Source organism: Nomascus leucogenys, chromosome 7b (assembly GCF_006542625.1).
Source record: "Nomascus leucogenys isolate Asia chromosome 7b, Asia_NLE_v1, whole genome shotgun sequence".
Lineage (NCBI taxonomy): Eukaryota > Metazoa > Chordata > Mammalia > Primates > Hylobatidae > Nomascus > Nomascus leucogenys.
Window position 1 is genome coordinate 86,814,090 of NC_044387.1, and position 21,315 is coordinate 86,835,404.

Consider the following 21,315-nt stretch of genomic DNA (forward strand, 5'->3'; position numbering starts at 1 on the left):
AATGTGTTACATGTACACCACAGAATACCAAGCAGCAATAAAAAAGAATGAAATCATATCATTTAAGAATGAAATCATATCATTTGCAGCAACATGGATGGAGCTGGAGGCCATAATCCTAACTGAACTAATGCAAGAACAGAAAACCAAATACTGTATTGACTTATGTTCAACATGCAGGTCTATCTTATAAGTAGAGGCAAAACATTGAGCACACATGGACGTAAACATGGGAACAGTAGATACTGCAGACTGTTAGAGGGGAAAGGGAGAGAAGAGGGTATAGGTTGAAAAACTACCTATTGGCTACTTTGCTCACTACAATATACTCATGTAATAAACATGCATATGTATCTAAATAAAAGTTGAATTGAAAAAAAATAAGTACAGCATGATGACTACAGTTAATACTGTATTGTATACTTAGAAGTTGCTGAGAGTAGGTTTTAAGTACTCTCATCACACACACAAGGTAACAATGTGAGATGATAGATATGTTAATAAGATTTTTATGAAATAAAAATATTTCATATTTTTTAAATTAATGAGTAATTTTTTAAATTAATGAGTAATTATTTCAAAATGTGTAAGTGTAACAAAGGATTATGTCGTTCACTGTAAAATACACAGTTTTATTTGTGAATTACATCTCAATAAAGCTGAAAATAAAAAAAGATACCTGAATTAAAAGGTAAAGCAGATTTAAGAATTATTTGTACTCTAATTTTAGCATACTTGCTTTACACTTTTAGGATAGCATAATGATCAATATGTAACAATTTTTTTCTCAGTTCTTGTTTTCAAATCTTGATCCAGTCTTCATTTATAAGTATGTAAAAAGAATAAAGTCTATTTTTTCCTTTTCTCTCATCTCCAAAATGCTAGTAAAAATAGTTCTGTGAAAATTAAATGACAACGTACCTTAATCACCTTACATAGATCTTAGCAAAGCAATTTCCAAATAAACGCGAGCTACTACTAAATGGGCAGCCCTTAACGTATTTGAGGCTAAATTCTTACTATAGATGTCAAACTGCCATTTGTGTGCGGTTTCTCTTTGGCTTATGGGTTCCTTAGACTCAACAGCATAAAGCAACAACACTGGTAATTCAACAGATATTTCAGCCGTTATCTAAAGTAGTTAAATCTCAGCCAGAATGAAAAAGAGAATTTTATTACTGTCCTAATTGCTGGCCTTATATGAAAGTCAGTGATAGGACTTACAGATCGTAGATAGAAACATACTTCTACATGTGACTTTTCCCCATTCTCTGAATTGAATATTAGCATTTCTGCCTTCGATTTCCCACCACTTGCTATTTGCAACACATTTTGTTTTCCCAAATAAATAAGACTCTCTGGTGGCACCTTGAAGAGAATTCAAGGAGGAAACAGAGTTAAACAGGTTAGCAATTATGATTAAATTAAATCTATATTACACATTGACTAATTTGTGTTCGGTTCACAGTTTTTCTTTAAACATTATTTGCCTTTTTGTTGTCCTTTGTGAGAAAATGCTTAAGGTTTAAGCACATGAATGACAAATTTTCTTAAGCTTTCAATAAGTGCTCAATCATTTTAAGTTCTGCCAGCTGTTGTCAGCAGCAAATTGTACACCTTTTAATATCACAGCATGGTTCGTATTTTCTATGATCAATTAAACTCTAAGAGCATATAAACTTAGTTATACCAAAACTAACTTTTACATATGGATCTCTTTGACAAGAAACCTGTGAAGGGTTTGACGTTTACCAGAGCAACCTGGCATACCAGTTGAATGTCAGTATTCCATGGTTTATAACTTTAATTTTATTCAGAGTTTACAAAATAATGTTTACTTGAAAATATCAAATTTGGATATTTTTTGATAAGTGTCAAAAATTTGTTCATCATGTTATGCAAATTATTTTTTCCTTTGTATTTATCCACATAGTAACTTTGTTTTGAATCTAGTGATACATAATAAAATAAAAATGGAATGTTTCCCTATAGTAAATAATAAAACTTATGTTCTTGATGGTTTTAATTTTGTCTTCATCAGTGGAAAACACATTTTTATTAACTAAAACCTATGTGGTATTAAATGTATTATTTCTTCCCATTAAAATATTAATTCTAATGTTTTCAAATGATTTCACATTACATACAACCCCAAATCAATTTGAAAATAAATTTGTTTTACTTTTAATTTCTGAATTCAAGGGTAAATCAGTTTAAGAACTATTATTTGTACTCTATTTACAAATAGAGTTTTATAAATTACATATAGTAAACATGTTTTACTATATAGACTATCATAAGAAGACTGTATTCTTTCAGACTACTTCTGAAATTGAATTCACATAGTTTTTTTTCTTCAGAAGAAACCTAGATGTGAAGATAGAAAGCAAAAGGTTAAAATAATACCCTAGTGGTTTTCTATATATACAGATATAGCAGAAAAATAGAAAGGTAAATGATAGGTAGGTAGGTGGATCAATAGATGTATTTGCTGTTGTTTGCTTTTGTTTAGTACCAATAGCATATGTTTTGTATCAGGACACAGACACACACCCCCCTCCCACACACACACACATTGGGACACACACACAAAACAAAATTTAAAAAATGATCTTTATCCATTTTATAAGGAGTGTGATAGGAAGAATAGTGGACATCAAAGGTTTCCATGTCCTAGTCACCAGAACCTGTAAATAGGTTACATGGCAAAGGAGAATTAAGTTTGCACATGGAAATTAACTTGCTAATCAGCCGAGTTGAAAATAGTGAGATTATCATGGATTATTCAAGTGGATCCAATGAAATCACAAATCCTTAAACGTGGAAGAGTCACAGTCAGAGAGGGAGATGTGATAAAAGACTTAGTTAGAAGTGATTCCCACCACAGCTCTGAAATTCAGACCTCAAGACCATCAGTCAAAGATGGCAGAGTGTGAGATTTTACCCAGTTGTTTTCCTGGGGGAACAGACATAATTAAAAGTAGTAAATCTACATCAGAATTAGTTGTAAGCTATTCACAGTCCAGGTTTCCAGCCTCAACTCCAGAGACTGAAATTTAGTACATCACAGTGAGCCTAAACATTGTTTTGAGTTTTTGATTTTGTTGTTGGTGTTGTTTTTCAACTCTTCATGTGATTTTGATGCGACTAAGTTCGGGAAATACAGAATTAAAACACTCGTGATTCCCAAAGGACGATGGCAGTGAGGGATGCAGTGATGTGAAAAATGGGCATACCAAAATCACCTGGGAAATTTTTTCCTAATTTCATCTGATTCTTCATCTACACCTAGTAACTCTCTGTGTAATATAGTGATATCAGTTCAGAAATTTGGGAAGAATTTAAAGATTTGTGTAACTGGATAAAGATCCCCAGGTAAGTTTCACTGTCCCTCACTGCTTTTATAACAATTGAACTACAGATTTGGTAGAACTAAGGAGAAAACCCTTTAAAAAATGTTTTAACGAAGGTTTTTTTTTTTTTTTTAAATGCACTAGACATTAGTGAAACCAAAATGGGGAGATAGCATAAGGGACTGACAAAGACTCTAAGAAGGGAGCCAAATGAAGGAAGCTGGGAGGACAGCCACATTCAATATGCCTGTATGTATCATGTCATAGTTATGACAGGAATTGTGAGGCATTTTAGGAAGCTTTGGTGATTCCTTTTGAAATGTAGCAAGGTCTGCAATACCCTCCCTACCCCAATCATTTAAAAGTTGCAAAGGGCTAGGTTAAAACAAGGAATAGCAGGCAATGGAAGACTGATCTTAGGTTTTTATAAGAGAAAGCATTGACATTAGGATAATTATTTTAAGGCTCATCTTGATGAAACAGCAGTACATTTAAGTCTGTTTTGTGCATTAGACTTCTTGTTGTAAAAGGGATTATGATGACTTAAGTGAAGATTGCATATCATACCTCATTCAGAGATGCTTTAGAAAGAAGACCAAGGTTAGCTGATGTGTTCATAAATGTTTACTTGAGCTGGGATCGCAATGCAAAGCCCTTTATGAGAATAACTTCTTAACGCATGTAAAAATGCATTGTAAGCTGTCACTGTTATTTCGAATTCCCAGTTACGTAACTAGGAGAAAGGTATAATTCAAAATACAAGGGACTACACTGCCAGACATTTTTTGAACCAATTTTGAAAAGATTATTTCCTCTAACTAATATATTTTAACCTGAATTTCTGTCATTGCCAGGCTGTCATGCTTCCTCGGGCCACTCCATTAGGTCACAGAGACCGTATCTTACATATGATGTGGTAAATTATGTAGGGGTAACATATGACTCCCCAAAACCAGTTGCTTGCAACAACAAAGGCTTGTATTTTGCTCATAACACAGAACACAGTCCACTGTGACTCAGTTGTGGCCCTGCTGCATGTCATCTTCATTTTGGGACCAAGCTTTTCTCATCAACCTCTTCCTAGAATATCACCAGTCATCATATCATTGTGGAAAAAGAAAAGGATGGAAAAATGCATCTATACATATATACATATATATGTGTGTGTGTGTATGTGTGTGTGTATGGAGAGATAGATACACACACATATACGTGTATATATATATATACACACACACAGATACACAAACTTGTATGGGTGTGTGTGCATGTGTAGCGTATGTAATAAAAGGTCAGTTTAAGAATGTAACAAAATTATAGTTTCATGTTGTATAAAGAAGCAAATAGAGACTAAATGTGTCTTAAATCAGTGATGTGCTGGAGCCAGCTTGCAATGGCTTATGAGAGCTGATTATTGACACCTCTTCCCAACTCTATATTTATCCAGAGATAGCACATTGGTAGCTTGAAATCAGCCAGGTGGGAGCACTTACACTGCAACACTGCAAATCAGGGCTGGCTGGGGTCTCTTTTCCCTGTAGCACACCACTGCTTAAATGTAGCAAACGTACAGCTAAATGATAGTCCTCAGAGTAGAGTACAGGGGTTAGAAGTTTTCTGAAAGCCATGAAGGAGTGACGATCTGAAGATCGTCAGGGCTGATCCACAGGCAGAAATCATCAGGCTGTCTGTCACTTGAGCTTGCATATGCTGCAAATGAGACCGGAGCAGAAAACTGTTGTCTTTCAGGACAAAAGTCTAGCTGCACCACCTGGTTAGCTGCAAACACAAATCAAATAACTAAATTTACTTTTCTAGCTCCTTGAGCACAATGTTTACACAAGGAACCTCAATGGACTCATATATTTTAAAATGTTTATTCTTAATATATGAGTTTCTTTCTACACACCACCTGCTTACATTCTGCAATGAAGTTAATGATCCTTTTAAATCCAGGATAGAACAGAGACCTGATACAAATTTACTCATGGTACATTTGTTTTTGTAATGTTTTCTTTTTAAAAAATGTCATGACTATTTGCCTGAGAATGTATTTCTTACATTAAGCTTATTCATAGACTTTACCAGAATTGTATAATAAATGCTTTAAAATTCATTTGAAGTGGATTTATACTCAGACCTGTGTATATGTAGGTCTTGTCCTCATATGTAGCATCAGCAACAGCAGAAAGAAAATATATTACAAATCTACATTTTAAATTATTAAAATTTTATATAAGTTATCCAAATTATAATAACTTTTTCTAAATATTTTCACATCAAAACTCTTCCTTAGAGGTAACTATATTAAAAGATTTTATGCATCTAAGACTTTGTTTCTTAAAGCAATATCATATTGATGCTAATACACAAGTAGGTAACATTTAGATGGACAAGAACATATATTTTTTTAAAAATGCAATCATTCAATGCATATTTTCTGAAGTGTTTTAAAATTAACAATAGTTATCTCATGTATTCTTTTTAATATCTAAATATTCATTTTTATAGATATTTATTAATTTATTATTATTTACTGGGCTGTTGCAAAACATTGGTATCTTAAACAGAGCTGCAGAAATATTCTTTATGCACATAGATGTGTATGTATATATATCTTTGCATGCTCATGCTAATGTATCTGTAGGAAAAATTCTTGATAGTCATATTAGTGAAAAACTAAAATAAGTATGGATTGAATTAATTTGTATAGTTAATTAATCCTGTTCTATGTATCAGTTGTTCACACATATTAAAAAGTATTCATGCAAACTGCAGGTACAAATTCACTGTTTAACATGTCCTTCTCACACTTCAAAGGCATAAATCTTATATACAAATGTGTATTATTTGATAAAATGGTCATAAAATTTCCATGATAAAAATAGTATATATTTTTAGAGATGACAGAGAAGCACTACTGTATTCCCTGATGAAGCAAATGTAGAAAATATAGGTTCATTCGGGGGTCACCATTGGCAAGTGCTTTACTTCACTTGATCTTAGGCAAAAGGCTGAGAAGTGATAGTTGCCTTAAGTCCTAAATATTTATCAATTTTTTTGAGAAAACCTGACCTAAATTGGAGCAGGAAGAAAATAATCCACTTTTCAAAGTATCGCACTCATAGTCTTTTCCACATCTTTAAAAAATATATAAAGAAAGTTAACGTAGTTTAGGCCAGGTAGCTCATTTAGAGTATAAACCATCTTAAATATTGAGGGATGTTTCAGTTTCAATGTTTATGTGTTGGGCAGAGGGCAGCTATGAACATTTCACATATACTAGTAAAAGCAGAGATTTTTTTAAATGACAAATTAATTATTTTAGGAACTAAGATCATGGGAGTATGATAATTTTTTCAAAGTGGATGTTAAGTCTGGATAAAAGTATTCTTCTGTTTTGTTGCCTTGTGGTTATCTTAAATTGAATGTAACTTCTAAAGATAAATAAGGACTTGCTACTTTAACTAATGATATTTAAATTAAAACAATTTCATCAAAGCATTCAAATTGGAAAGGGAGAAATACAATTATGTCTGCTTACAGATAACATGATCTCATATGTAAAAAATTTTAAAGATTCCACACAGAAACTAAATTATTTAATTTAGTAAATTAAATTACTATTTAGTAAATGAATTTAGCTAAGTCACAGGATACAAAATCAGTGCATAGAAATCAGTTGTGTTTCTATAAACTAACATGAACATTTCAAAAATAAAATTAAGAAAATTTCATTTACAGTAACATCAAAAATAATAAAAATTCTGGCCGGGCACAGTGGCTCACGCCTGTAACCCCAGCACCTTGGAAGCCGAGGCGGGCAGATCGCCATGTCAGGAGATCGAGACCATCCTGGCTAACACGGTGAAACCCCATCTCTACTGAAAACACAAAAAATTAGCCTGGCGTGGTGGCGGGCGACTGTAGTTCCAGCTACTCAAGAGGCTGAGGCAGGAGAATGGCGTGAACCCGGGAGGCGGAGCTTGGAGTGAGCCGAGATCGCGCCACTGCACTCCAGCCTGGGCGACAGAGCGAGACTCCGTCTCAAAAATAGATAGATAGATAGATAGATAGATAGATAGATAGATAATAAAAATTCTTAGGAATAAGTCTAACCAAGAAAAGGAAAGACTTATATGCTGAAAATTCCAAAATTTTGGCCAAAGTAATTAAAGACGACACCAATAAATGAAAAGACATTCCACATTCATGATTTAGAAAATTTAATATTGTCAAAGTGTCAGTACTAATCAAAGTGATCTACATATTCAATATAATCTCTACCAAACAATGTGTGAGTGTGGTTTTTTTTGTTTTGTTTTTTGCTTTTTTGCAGAAACAGAAAAATGCGTCCTAAAATTCACCTGAAATCTCAAGGGACACCAAATACCTAAAACAATCTTGAAAAAGAAGAATTAAGTTGGAGGTGTCACACACACAATTATGAAAAATAAGAATAAATTTGGAGGTTTCACATTTCCTGATTTCAAAACTTATTGCAAATCTACAGCAATCAAAACGGGGCAGGCATAAAGGCATCCACATAGACCAATGAAATAGAATAGATATTCTAGAAATATACCCTCACATACATGGTCAAGTGATTTTAAACATTCAACGGAGGAAAAGACAGTCTTTGTAACAAGTGGTGCCGGAAAACTGAACAGCTATATGTAAACGAATAAAGTTGGACCATTACTTACCCCACACTCAAAATTAAATTAAAATTCATTAAAGGGTAAATGTAAGAGCTAAGACTATAAACTCTTAGAAGAAAACAGGATAAAAGTTTAGGACACTGAATTTGACAATAATGTCTTAAACTTGACACCAAAAGCACAGGCAACAAAGCAAGAAAATTAACAAATTGAACCACAGAAAAATTAAAATTTCCAAACATCTCAGGGCACCATCAACAGAGTGAAAAAGCAACTCAAAGAATGGGAGAAAATATTTGCAAAGGACACATCTGACAGTGGGTTAATATTGAGAATATAAAACTAACTACAATTTAAAAAACAACAAAAATGAACAACACAATTTTTAAAAAATGGGTAAAGAACTTGAATAGATATTTGTCTAAAGAGGATAAACAAATCACCAATAAACACGAGAAGATGCTCAATATCACTAATCATCAGCAAAATGCTAATTGAAACCACAATGAGATATGACCTCACACCCATTAGAATAGCTACTCTAAACAAAGGAACTAACAAAAAACACCAAAAAGAAATCAAGTAAGCAAACAAAAAACCCCAGAAATTGTTGGTAGGAAGTGGAGAAATTGGACCCTTTGTGCACTGCTGGTGGGAATGTAAAACCATGTAGTCACTATAGGAAAAGTAAAAGGAAGTTCTTTAAATAATTAAAAATAGAATTACCATATGATCAGGCAATTTTACTTCTGGATATATATCCAAAAGGGATGAAAATAAGGACTGAAGGAGATTTGTAAACCCTTGTTCATAATAACATTATCCAAATGTCAATCAATAGGTATAGGTAAACAAAATTTGGTATATATGTACAATGGTATATTATTCAGTCTTAAAAATAAAAGAAATTTTGACACATACTGCAACATACATGAATTTTAAGGACAGTGTGCTAAGTGAAATAAGCCAGTCATAAAGACATAAATGCTGTATGATTCCACTTATAAGCAGCACCTACAGTAGTTAATAGAGGTGAAAAGTAGAATGTTGGTGGCCAGGGGCTAGAGAGACAAAGGATGGGAAGTTGTTGTTTAATAGGTAAAAGTTATATTTTTCCAAGATGAAGAGTCCTGTGGATGAATGATAGTGATGATAGCAAAACAATGTGAATGTACTTAATGCCACCAAACTATACATTTGAAGATAGTTAAGGTGGTACATTTTATGTTCTATGTATTTTATCACAATTAAAAATTTTTAAATAGCATGATCATAAAATTTTAATTGATATTGAATTCCTAATATTCTAAGGAAATTACATAGTGTATGTGAGGAAAAATAAAACTGTCCCCCCTCATTAAATATAGTATTAAAATATATTTTGTAATATTAATATTAATAAGAAAACAAAATGAAGACATGAGTTTTAATTTAAAATTTAATGACTTGTACATTAGAATAAGAATCTAAGAGTTTTGGAGTGAGTTTATATTAGGCTTCTTAAAGTTTTACAAACTTATATATCATTAACTTTCCCTGGAATACTTTTTTAAAAAATATATGTTAAATACTCATTGCTATTTTGAAACTTGTTGTGTGTGTTGTAGTACCTGAAATGTGAAAGATGGTAAATATTCCCTCCCCTTAAAAGACAAGGTTTTAGCACAGAATAAAGTTAAGCTTACATTTTTAAAAGGAATAAATGTATTAATTGCTCTTAGCTACATTCAGATGTAAAAATTTGGTACCAAATAAAATATGTATGTTCTCTAAAGTTCAATTTCCCTGTCTATATTATTATTATCTTTGGTGTCCAACAATGTGCTTATAGTTTTAAGCATATCTGAATTCTGTATTTAAAAAGCACTAACAAGATTCTGTTCTCAATGTCTTCATAGGTAAGTTAATTCAGAACTTTTTGAGCAATTATGTAGTCTAAAAATAATCACTTTCCTAATTGAAATACTCATCAGATTTTGTTATTCATTTGTAATGTAAGAACTTAAACTGCTATGCATAATAATTAGAGTGGATATTTCTGGTCTATCTGTATTGTTTATAGTTAGCAGAACTGAATTTTGTGGATTTGTGAGGCACCCTTGTCTGGAGAAAGGATATAGCCACACAAAGTGTCTAATTCATACTAATTATACTTTGTATAAAATGGGGAGGCTCCAGAATAAAGTGGCTCCCTGTATGCAATTTTCCACATTCAACAATCATAGCAAATCTCTGTGAAAGCTAAAGCCACAATATATCCTATTACAGGGAAAAAAGGAATTAATGGGCACTATAGAACTTCTCCAAGAAAAGAATGCTTAGCCTGTGATTACCTGCATTGTTTGAATCATTAGAAATGTCTGGTTGTGGTAAGATTTGTTATTTGTGTGTGTTTCATTCAATAATTCAACACTTTTTGTTCACACAAGGTATAACTCTAATAAAAGACATAATAGAATTTAAGACAAAATTTTCTACTGACACAGAGAAGAGCATTGCATTAGATAATCTAAAGACCATAGATTACAGGAAAAACATGCAAGAAGTTATATTTGTCAAGTGAAATAAGGTAGAAATCTCCTTTGTAAAGCAGGAACTACAGAAAATTGGGGAATAAATAAGTAGAAATAGAAATTATAAAAATTAAGTGATAAACTATTCTCAGTCAAAGACAAAGTCAAATGGACAAAATTTTAAAATAAGATAGCAAATATAAGAACATCGCTTGTTAGCATAATTATTAATATAGAACTACAGGGTATAGTTTGCTATTTAGAGCTTGATAAAGGAAAATGCACCATATTCTTAAGTAATCATAGTGCATTTATAAAAATTCATTATGCATTAGGTAAAAACACTATAAGCTACATAGTAAGACAAATACTATTTTAATTATAATAAAAACTAAAAATAATAACAAAATAAAAACTAAAATATTCCTCCTACAGAAAATCAGTGTTATTACACTAAATAATGCTTGTGCCCAGAGAAGCAGCAAAATTGCAGACTGTTTAATGACAAATGATAATAAGCATGCCAATATCATAATCTATGAAATGTAATTACAGCAATGATCATTGAAAAATGCAAAGCTTAAATAGTTATATTAATTAAAATGACAAAAGGAAGATAAATTGGTAACTCTTGAAACTAGAAAAATAATAATAAAAAAACAACATGGCAACACTACTTCCCCCACCCCCAAAAAGGACTAAAACTACTGTAATGCAAAATATAAGAATGTATTTTAATATGGTTAAAAAATCAATAAATGTAGGACTAATAGAGATAATATTAAAATTTTACAAAAGGTCAGATCTTAAAAAAGAAAATAGACAAAATAAACTATTAGCCCAGTAAAACATAAAAAGACATAGCCCAAATATGGAAGTTAAAACACAAAAGAATAAAATAACACTAGTATATAAAATAAGCACAAAGAAATAATTCTTGAAAGAGAAATGTGTGCAACTAATTCCAAATAAGCTTTATAACATATATTAAACAAATAACAAAAAGTTAGAAAGAAACTGCAAACAGACAAATTGCCATAGAACTAAAATAAAATCATAAAATTTCTCACTGCCTTTTTCCTATCCCTCACACCAATAAAGGTGTCATATATGGATGCTTTCACAGAAGAATTATACCAAAATTTAAAACTCCAGAAATCTTAATACCTCTTAAATGATTCCAGATTATAGATTAAATAAGAAAATTTCCAAATTATTTTTATTAAGGAAGCATAACATTGATTTCTAAATCAGATAAAGAAATCATAAGAAAAAAGTCTCACTTATGATTATTGATTGAGTGATTCTAAGTAAAACTGTTAGCAAAAAATCCAACAGCACATCCAAAAATAATACAGCATGCTATGATATTTTTGGTATTGGTATTTTCAGTAAGTTATATGGTATTTTTAATATGCTATTTTACTATTTTAACATATTTTAAAGTTTTAATTATTTTAAATAAACAGTAATCAAGCCAATATTAATAAAATGATTAATAAAATTGAAATTTCTTAGGAGAAAAAAATCAAAAGATTATCTCTTTACAATGCTAAAAAGCCATCTGACAAAACCAACAGACTTTACTGATAAAAATTACTTGAAATAGAAATTGAAGAGTATACTATTAGCATGGTAAAACCCTTGGGACAGGAAAAAGAGAATGATTATTATTCTTCACCTGCTAGTTAATGTTTTATTAGCCAGTCTAGTGATGTAATCAGTCAAAGGAAAAGAGATGTACAACAATTTGAAAGAAAATGTAAGATTATTATAGATAATAATATACTATATTAGAAAAACAAAATCAGTGCAAAACTAAATAACAAAACAAAACTCAGGAAGTTAAGATATAAAATTAACATTGAATAAATAAATTTTAATAGTCTTCATACATACAAACAGTAACAACTCAAAAGATATAATTGAAACTAAAATTTCTTCTATTAGTAACACTAAAATAAATACATAAGAATAAATGTAAACCAAAACAGCATGGTACTGGTACCACAACAGAGACATAGATCAATGGATCAGAACAGAGCCCTCAGAAATAATGCCACATATCTACAACTATCTGATCTTTGACAAACCTGACAAAAACAAGAAATGGGAAAAGGATTCCCTATTTAATAAATGGTGCTGGGAAAACTGGCTAGCCATATGTAGAAAGCTGAAACTGGATCCCTTCCTTACACCTTATACAAAAATTAATTCAAGATGGATTAAAGACTTACATGTTAGACCTAAAACCCTAAAAACCCTAGAAGAAAACCTAGGCAATACCACTCAGGACATAGGCACAGGAAAGGACTTCATGTCTAAAACACCAAAAGCAATGGCAACAAAAGCCAAAATTGACAAATGGGATCTCATTAAACTAAAGAGCTTCTGCACAGCAAAAGAAACTACCATCAGAGTGAACAGGCAACCTACAAAATGGTAGAAAAATTTTGCAACCTACTCATCTGACAAAGGGCTAATATCCAGAATCTACAATGAACTCAAAAAAATTTACAAGAAAAAAACAAACAACCCCATCAAAAAGTGGGCAAAGGATATGAACAGACACTTCTCAAAAGAAGACATTTATGCAGCCAAAAAACACATGAAAAAATGCTCATCGTCACTGGCCATCAGAGAAATGCAAATCAAAACCACAATGAGATACCATCTCACACCAGTTAGAATGGCCATCATTAAAAAGTCAGGAAACAACAGGTGCTGGAGAAGATGTGGAGAAATAGGAACACTTTTACACTGTTGGTGGGACTGTAAACTAGTTCAACCATTGTAGAAGTCAGTGTGGCGATTCCTCAGGGATCTAGAACTAGAAATACCATTTGACCCAGCCATCCCATTACTGGGTATATATCCAAAGGATTATAAATCATGCTGCTATAAAGACACATGCACACGTATGTTTATTGCGGCACTATTCACAATAGCAAAGAGTTGGAACCAACCCAAATGTCCAACAACGATAGACTGGATTAAGAAAATGTGGCACATATACACCAATGGAATACTATGCAGCCATAAAAAATGATGAGTTCATGTCCTTTGTAGGGACATGGATGAAACTGGAAACCATCATTCTCAGTAAACTATCGCAAGGACAAAAAACCAAACACCGCATGTTCTCACTCATAGGTGGGAATTGAACAATGAGAACTCATGGACACAGGAAGGGGAACATCACACTCTGGGGACTGTTGTGGGGTGGGGGGAGGGGGGAGGGACAGCATTAGGAGATATACCTAATGCTAAATGATGAGTTAATGGGTGCAGCACACCAACATGGCACATGGATACATATGTAACAAATGCGCACATTGTGCACATGTACCCTAAAACAAAGTATAATAATAATAAAAAATAAAAATAAAAAGATGAAGAAAGTAAGCCTATTGTTGAACAGAGAGCTTTTCAATTTCTGATATACACGAAGTCTAATTTAAAGCTATGGAACTCCTCATTATCCCTTTTTCAAGACCTAGAAAAATGTTTTAAAAATACAAATAAATCTTTATTTAATATATGACCTTCTCAATAATAGTTATGCTGGAGTTGTTTTTCAAGAATGTCGAGTGTAATAAAACTTGTAGAATGGTAAAGGACCAATAATATGTAAAGCATATGAATGGTTTCATAAATAAGAAATAAAATTTAAAAGCTAAGCATAAAAAAAAGAATAAATGTAAGCAAGAGATATGGGAAATGTAAATACTCAAACACTCCTAAACAAACAAAAGTTATAATAGATCAAATAGAACACCACCTCTTTGAAAGGAAAACTCATCATGAACGTGACATTTTTTTCTTGTTAATATATTAACTAAATGGAATAGTAGCACCATTTTGTGGGAGTGCTAAACAATTTTTTCTAAAGTTATATTAAGGGTAAATGGTAAAGAATGCATCTCCTACAAAGGAGAGCAATGGGGAGCACCTAGTCCAATCAGATATTCAAATGCACTTTTCAGCATTTACAATTAAAATACTGCAATATTGGTAAACAACTGGCTTGACAGGGCAATAAAACAATAAAAAGTCCAGAAGTAGCAGAATAAATTCAGAGAAAGCAGAGGAAAAAAATACTGGAGGGCCATGCCCTAGGAATAGGGTCAAGATGGATATAGAGTCTTACCCAACTGCAACCTAGGCCTCAGCTCAATCCCTGATTGTACTGATCTGCTGAAGGGAATCAGGATCTGTGATTGCTCCACATGCCAAATAAAGGCAACAGGGAACCAATTCTGGAGGAAGAAATATCTTTGGAGGACTCTAAATTGAGAGACAGAGAGTGTGTGTTTACAAAGCATCTGGCATTCAATCAAAACGTCTAGACACGTGAAGCAGCAACATGATATGACTAAAATAAAACATAAAAAGGGAACAAACTCCCCAATAATACACATACTGGTCTTAGAAGTCAAGAATTTTAAAACAATTAACATGTCTAGGCAAGTAGAAGACATATAAAATGAAAAATGGAATCTTTGTAAATAATTAAAAGTCATTCAAACTCTAAAATATATACTATCTGAAATCAAAAATACAATGGCTAGGCTTAAGAGTAGATCAGACAGAAGAGAATATAGGGTTAGTTAATTAAACTTTAAAACCCGTAAATTGAAAACATGCACACTGAAGCAGAGATTACCACAATTACTTAGGGTTGGATGATTAAAAGAACTCAAAATTTTCTCCGTAGTGTACTCACGTAAAGGTAACGCTGATAGTACAGCAGGATAAATAAATGACAGGCAGCCATTGATCATTTCACAAATTTACAAGTGAAGCCCTTATAGGCCCCTTTCTAAATGGCATAGGATTTACTCCATTGGATTATGAATTATCAAGATATGTGGATGGTAACTTTGTGTCAGGGAAGTGCAGTGACAAGTTTACTGAGAGATCGTTTTTGTTCTGTTAGTCCTATTACTAAAATCAGGCTATGTAACTGTTTACGCCACATGCAAACCAATGATCCATGTATTCCTGACTGATGTTGATATTCTATTAGATGCCTACAGGGAAATGTAAAACTTTACAAATACATTATAAATCACTAGCTAGCATATCTCATTCTTTTATTAACCAAGGGTCAGTACCAGTCTTCCAGATGTTCCCAGAAAATACCAGTTTCCCCATTCCATCTGCAAGATTCCTCTGTACTTACTAAGGTATTTAAAACAAACAGGAAAAAATAAGCCATAAAAATTATGCAAGCCATGCTCAGATGTCCATATCTATCTCTCTATTTTCTCTTTTTATATTTATCTATGTCTATATATCTATATCTTTATCTCCAACATGACAGGAGAGACTGGGTTAGGAATACTCAGAGACACTGGCCAAAGATTTTCCTTAACTAATGGAAGACATTAACCTAGAGATCTACAGATTCAAGAAGCTCAGATAACTCCAACAGAAAACAAAAATAAACAAACCATACAAATAAACATCCCAGCATATATCAGTCATATTGAGGAAAATGAGAAACAAGAGAATTTTTCTTCTCTTTTTTTTTTTTTTTTTTTTTTGAACAGAGTCTTGCTCTGTTGCCCAGGCTGGAGTGCAGGAGTGCAGTGATGCAATCTCGGCTCACACCAATTTCTGCCTCCTGGGTTCAAGCAAGTCTCATGCCTCAGCCTCCTGAGTAGCTGGGATTACAGGGATGTGCCACTACAACAGAATAATTTTTACATTTTTAGTAGAGATGGGGTTTCACCATGTTGGCCAGGCTGGACTAGAACTCCCAACCTCGGGTGATCCACCCACCTCGGCCTCCCAAAGTGTTGGGATTACAGGCATGAGCCACTGCATGCACCCAGTCAGATTCTTAAAGCAGTTCTAATGCCAAAGAGAACATATATATTGACTTTAAAGTGGACTTCCTAAGAAGAAAATGGAATAAAATATTATAAGTACTAAAAGCAAACAACTATTAACCTAGTAAAAATATTGTTTAGAAATGAAGAAGGCAGAAACATGTTTTCAGACAAATAAACCTGTCCATTTACTATCAGAAGACCTCCTATAAAAGAAGTGCTAAGCGCTAAATGGAGTTATACAGGAAGAAGAAAAATGATCATGAAGCAAATATGGAAATGTAAGTAGGAATAAAGCACGCTAGAAAGAGTAAAAATGTGAATATTTACAAATTCTTACTTACTGACAATGCAATGTTAGTAATGTCTTATGGAGTTAAAATAAGAGAATTAAAATTCATCAAAAACAGTAATGCAAAAATGACATGGAACAAATAGAGTTAAGGTTTTAAAAACAATAATCTTCATTAGATTCTAATAAGGGAAGAAAGCATATTTAATTCCAAAGGTAACCCATAGAATACATAATATAAGGACAAATAAAGTTAGAAAAATATTTATTTAATTCAAAGCAAATCACATCTTAGCACATTATGACAAATCATTTTAATAAGTCTAAAATATGTTTTAAATAGAATAATTTCAAAAATGTAAAACAAAACCATTGAATGAGTCAACGATTATGGTTCACTATGATAATAAAGATATATTCACAGATTGATTTTAGTCTCATTGTGTTGTAAAAGCACTTAACATATTCACTAAAATTTAGAAACTAGTGTATAATTTTATAATTCTCTTGAACTTCAAAGGTTCTTGGCACCAGCTGTCACTATTTGATCAATATACTAATTGACTAATAGAACACAGACTGTTTAGGAATGTAGGAATACTGCAACAAGCAGAGGCCCTGGGTTTGACTAGTCTCTCACATTCTAATTCTTGCCAAAGAAATATTAATAATCTTTGCTCATGTGATTTTGATATGCATTGCAATCAGTACTTTTCAGTGAAATAACTACTTCTGTTTCTGCCCTATATAGAATATTTGATTTGTCAACATAATATCTATTCTAAAAATCTACCAGAATTACAATTCGTGGCCAAAATTTATGTTGGTATCCTTCATGTTTTCTCTTTGGTGTCTTTTAAAATACCTAATTTTTTAATTTTACTATTGTCTATATATACAGTGCATTATGAATCTATTATAATTTACATGTGGAATTATTTCTAAAAATTCTCTAAATATTCATGTAGATAATTTAATTTGAGCTATTATGTAAAATCACTTTATTTAGATTAGCTATTACCTTTGCTGATGAACTCTGAAAATCTTAAAGCTAAATTCGTAACTCATGCAATTACCTACTTAAGAGTATTAAATATATTGTATACATCGTTGTACTTCCTGCCTTCCCACTTCTTCACAGCCTGCATCAATTTCTGTATCTGGTACATACTCAATAAATATTTGTTCACTGAATGAATACAATAGTTTAAAACAAAATGTCAATTGTCACAATGTCTTTGTAGAACAAATTTACATCTCCAAATGTAACACTGTCAGTTTTTTCTCTGGAGATGTCTCTTCCATGTATTATCTGATGTGGTAAACCATTCATAGCAGCTATTGCTAGAGGTAGCAGTTCCATTTTAAATTATATACTAATTGCATTAAGATGATTTAAGAAAAAAAGTTAAGTGCCTTTGCAAATGTTATTTTTATTTACTCTATATATTTAAGAGTCATTGAGGGAAGCTTAATTTTCTCTATCTAGAAAGTTTTTCATTGTCTTATCTATCCATAGTATCCAATAAATCTATCACAATTTTCCTTTCTTAAATCACACCAAGGGATATTATTATTATCTCTTTCCCTTAACTCCTTTACCTCCTAAGACTGTTGGTCACTTACAAAACATTGACTAGGACTGTCAATTGTAATGTCAATATGTGTCATCCCAAAGCATTTTAAACCCTTTGGGTGGAGGTAAAAATCAATTTTGAACATAATAGGTGTTCAATTAAAATAACATTTTCGGTTGGATTACAAAACTTTGATTAATCTAAGAACACGTGACACAAATCGTGAACTAACAGGAGTAACTTGAAGATAAACAGTTATATTTAACCTCCAAATAATGTAATTCAAAAGGAGGCTCAGTTTTTAGGAACAAAAAATAAAATATATTGGAAAATGAATCTACTTACTAATCTTTCATATATGGTAAACTGCTAAAATATTGTGAAGCCTCTAACCTATTCCATTTAGTTGTTGACATTTTCTGGAGAGAGATACCAGATCTGATCGTCAAGCACATAGTTGCTAAGCAACTGATCCATAAGATGGAAGTAAAGTGCTGTGTTCATAGGCATTGTAGAATGTGACTGCCCTGAAATTATTCCAGTAATAAAATTATACAGAAATACAAAAATACAGGATAAAGTACTGAGCCCTCAAATGCTAAACTAAAATTACTAACCTTTGAAAAGCTAATTACTGTAGCACAGAAATCAGTACATAATCACTTTGCCCATTTCAGAGGAGATATTTTCACTTCACAAGTACTTCACATGTAATAGGAGTATTCAAAAAACAATCTAAGAAGGATATGCTGTTTAAAAGGAAATAAAACTTTTCATTTCCTTCTCTGTCTCTATATTTTCAATTCATGTACTGAAGTTGATGGTTAAAACTGAATTAAATGTCAAGTTATTATCCCTGTCATTTCTAATTTGGGTGACTTAAAACTTTCATATATGATAGAACAAATTTTTTAAAGAAGTGAGAACTAAAAAGTATATTAGTCACATCAGATGGGTTATAACAGCCACAGAGTACATTTACTACTAGTTGCAATTAATTTCAGTAATAATCATACAGTTTAGTAGAGGAGCAAGAGCTATATTCGCATGAACAGAACAAAAAAGTAACAAATAGGAGAATTTCTTAATTGTCTAATAGAGACTATATGTAAAAATGTATTCTGCAGTATAAAACATAGTGGTGTTAATATTCAGTAGTAATTGCCATGTATGTAAGAAAAATCACTAGCACATACAGTCCCTTGATTTAGGGCAAAAAATGGATGTTTTAAATTCATTCCCAGAGAGTAAACTCTCAAAATCTTGAGACATATTCTCCTTCCTTCCTTGTTATAAATTTTAAAGAGACACAGATGGTAACCCACTACAAATTTATGACAGCTAAAATAATCTAGCCAAGTGTTAGCAAATGGTTATAAATGTCATGATTTGTTTCTGCTTTCAGATTTACCCCAGAGCATTCTACACACATATGTTCAATATATAACACATAGCAAACTTCAAAGGAAAAGGAACATGAATTGTACTCTTCCATTCTCTTCCCTTCATAAAGAGGGCAATTTAAAAATGTTTATTTTTACTATGATTCATTGATGGCTTCAAAAGTAACCATTTTACTATGGATAGAGTCACATATTTCTTCACAAAACATGGTAATGAAAGGTGAGAGTAAGTAAAAATATTTTTTGTACTAAATTTATAAATTATCCTCATGGAAAGTTTTCTGAAATGTTAATTTAACAAAAAAGCTAAATTAACTATACAATTTATTTTAAAAACTCACTACTTGAACACTTAACATAGTCAAAAGTTGGCTGGGAGTGGTGGCTCATGCATGTAATCCCAGCACTTTGGGAGACCAAGGCAGGCAGATCACGAGGTCAGGAGTTCGAGACCAGCCTGACCAACATGGTGAAACCCCGTCTCTACTAAAAATACAAAACTTAGCCGGGCATAGTGGTGCATGCCTGTAATCCCAGCTACTCAGGAGGTTGAGGCAGGAGAATCGCTTGAATCCGGGAGGCATAGGTTGCAGTGAGCCAAGATCGTGCCACTGAACTCCAACCTGGGTGACAGAGCGAGTCCGCCTCAAAAAAAAAAAAAAAAAAAAAGCCAAAAGTTACAAGTTCTCTTGTTGTGTTCTGGATCTTAGTGGAAAGGCTTTCAATTTGGCTCCATTCAGAATGATAACTAGCTGTATGTCTGTGTACATGGCTTTCGTTATGTTGAGGTATGTTCCTTCCATACAGTTTTTTGAGAGTTTTTACCTTGAAGGTATACTGAAACATATCAAATGCTTTTTCTGCATCATTTGATATAATCATATGGTTTTCATCCTTCATACTGTTGATATGATGTATCACATTGATTGATTTGTGAATGTTGAACCATCATTGCATCCCTGGGATAAATCTTACATAGTCGTGATGAATAATCTTTAAATATGTTGTTAAATTTGGTTTGCACGTATTTTGCTGAGGATTTTTGCATCAATATTTATCAAGGATATTGGCCTGTAGCTTACTTTTTCTGATGTGTCTTTGTCTGGTTTTGGTATCAGGGTAATACTGGCTTTGTTGAATGAGTTTGGAAGTATTCCTTCTGTATTAGTTCATTTTCATGCTGCTGATAAAGACATACCAGATACTGGGAAGAGTAAGACGTTTAATTTGACTTACAGTTCCACATGGCTGGGGAGGCCTCAGAATCATGGTGGGAGGTGAACGGCACTTTGTACATGATGATGGCAAGACAAAATGAGAAAGATGCAAAAGCAAAAACGCCTGATAAAACCATCAGATCTCGTGAGACTTATTCACTATCATGAGAACAGAATGGGGGATACTGAATGTGCCCCCATGATTCAAATTATCTCCCACTGGGATCCTCCTACAACACACAGGAATTATGGGAGTACAATTCAAGATGAGATTTGGGTGGAAACACACAGCCAAATCATGTCATTCCACCCCTGGCCCCTCCAGATCTCATGTCCTCACATTTCAAAATCAAACATGCCTTACCAACAGTCCCCCCAAGTCTTAAACTCATCTCAGCATTAACCCAAAAGTCCAGTCCAAAGTCTCATCTGAGACAAAGCAAGCTCCTTCCACCTATGAGC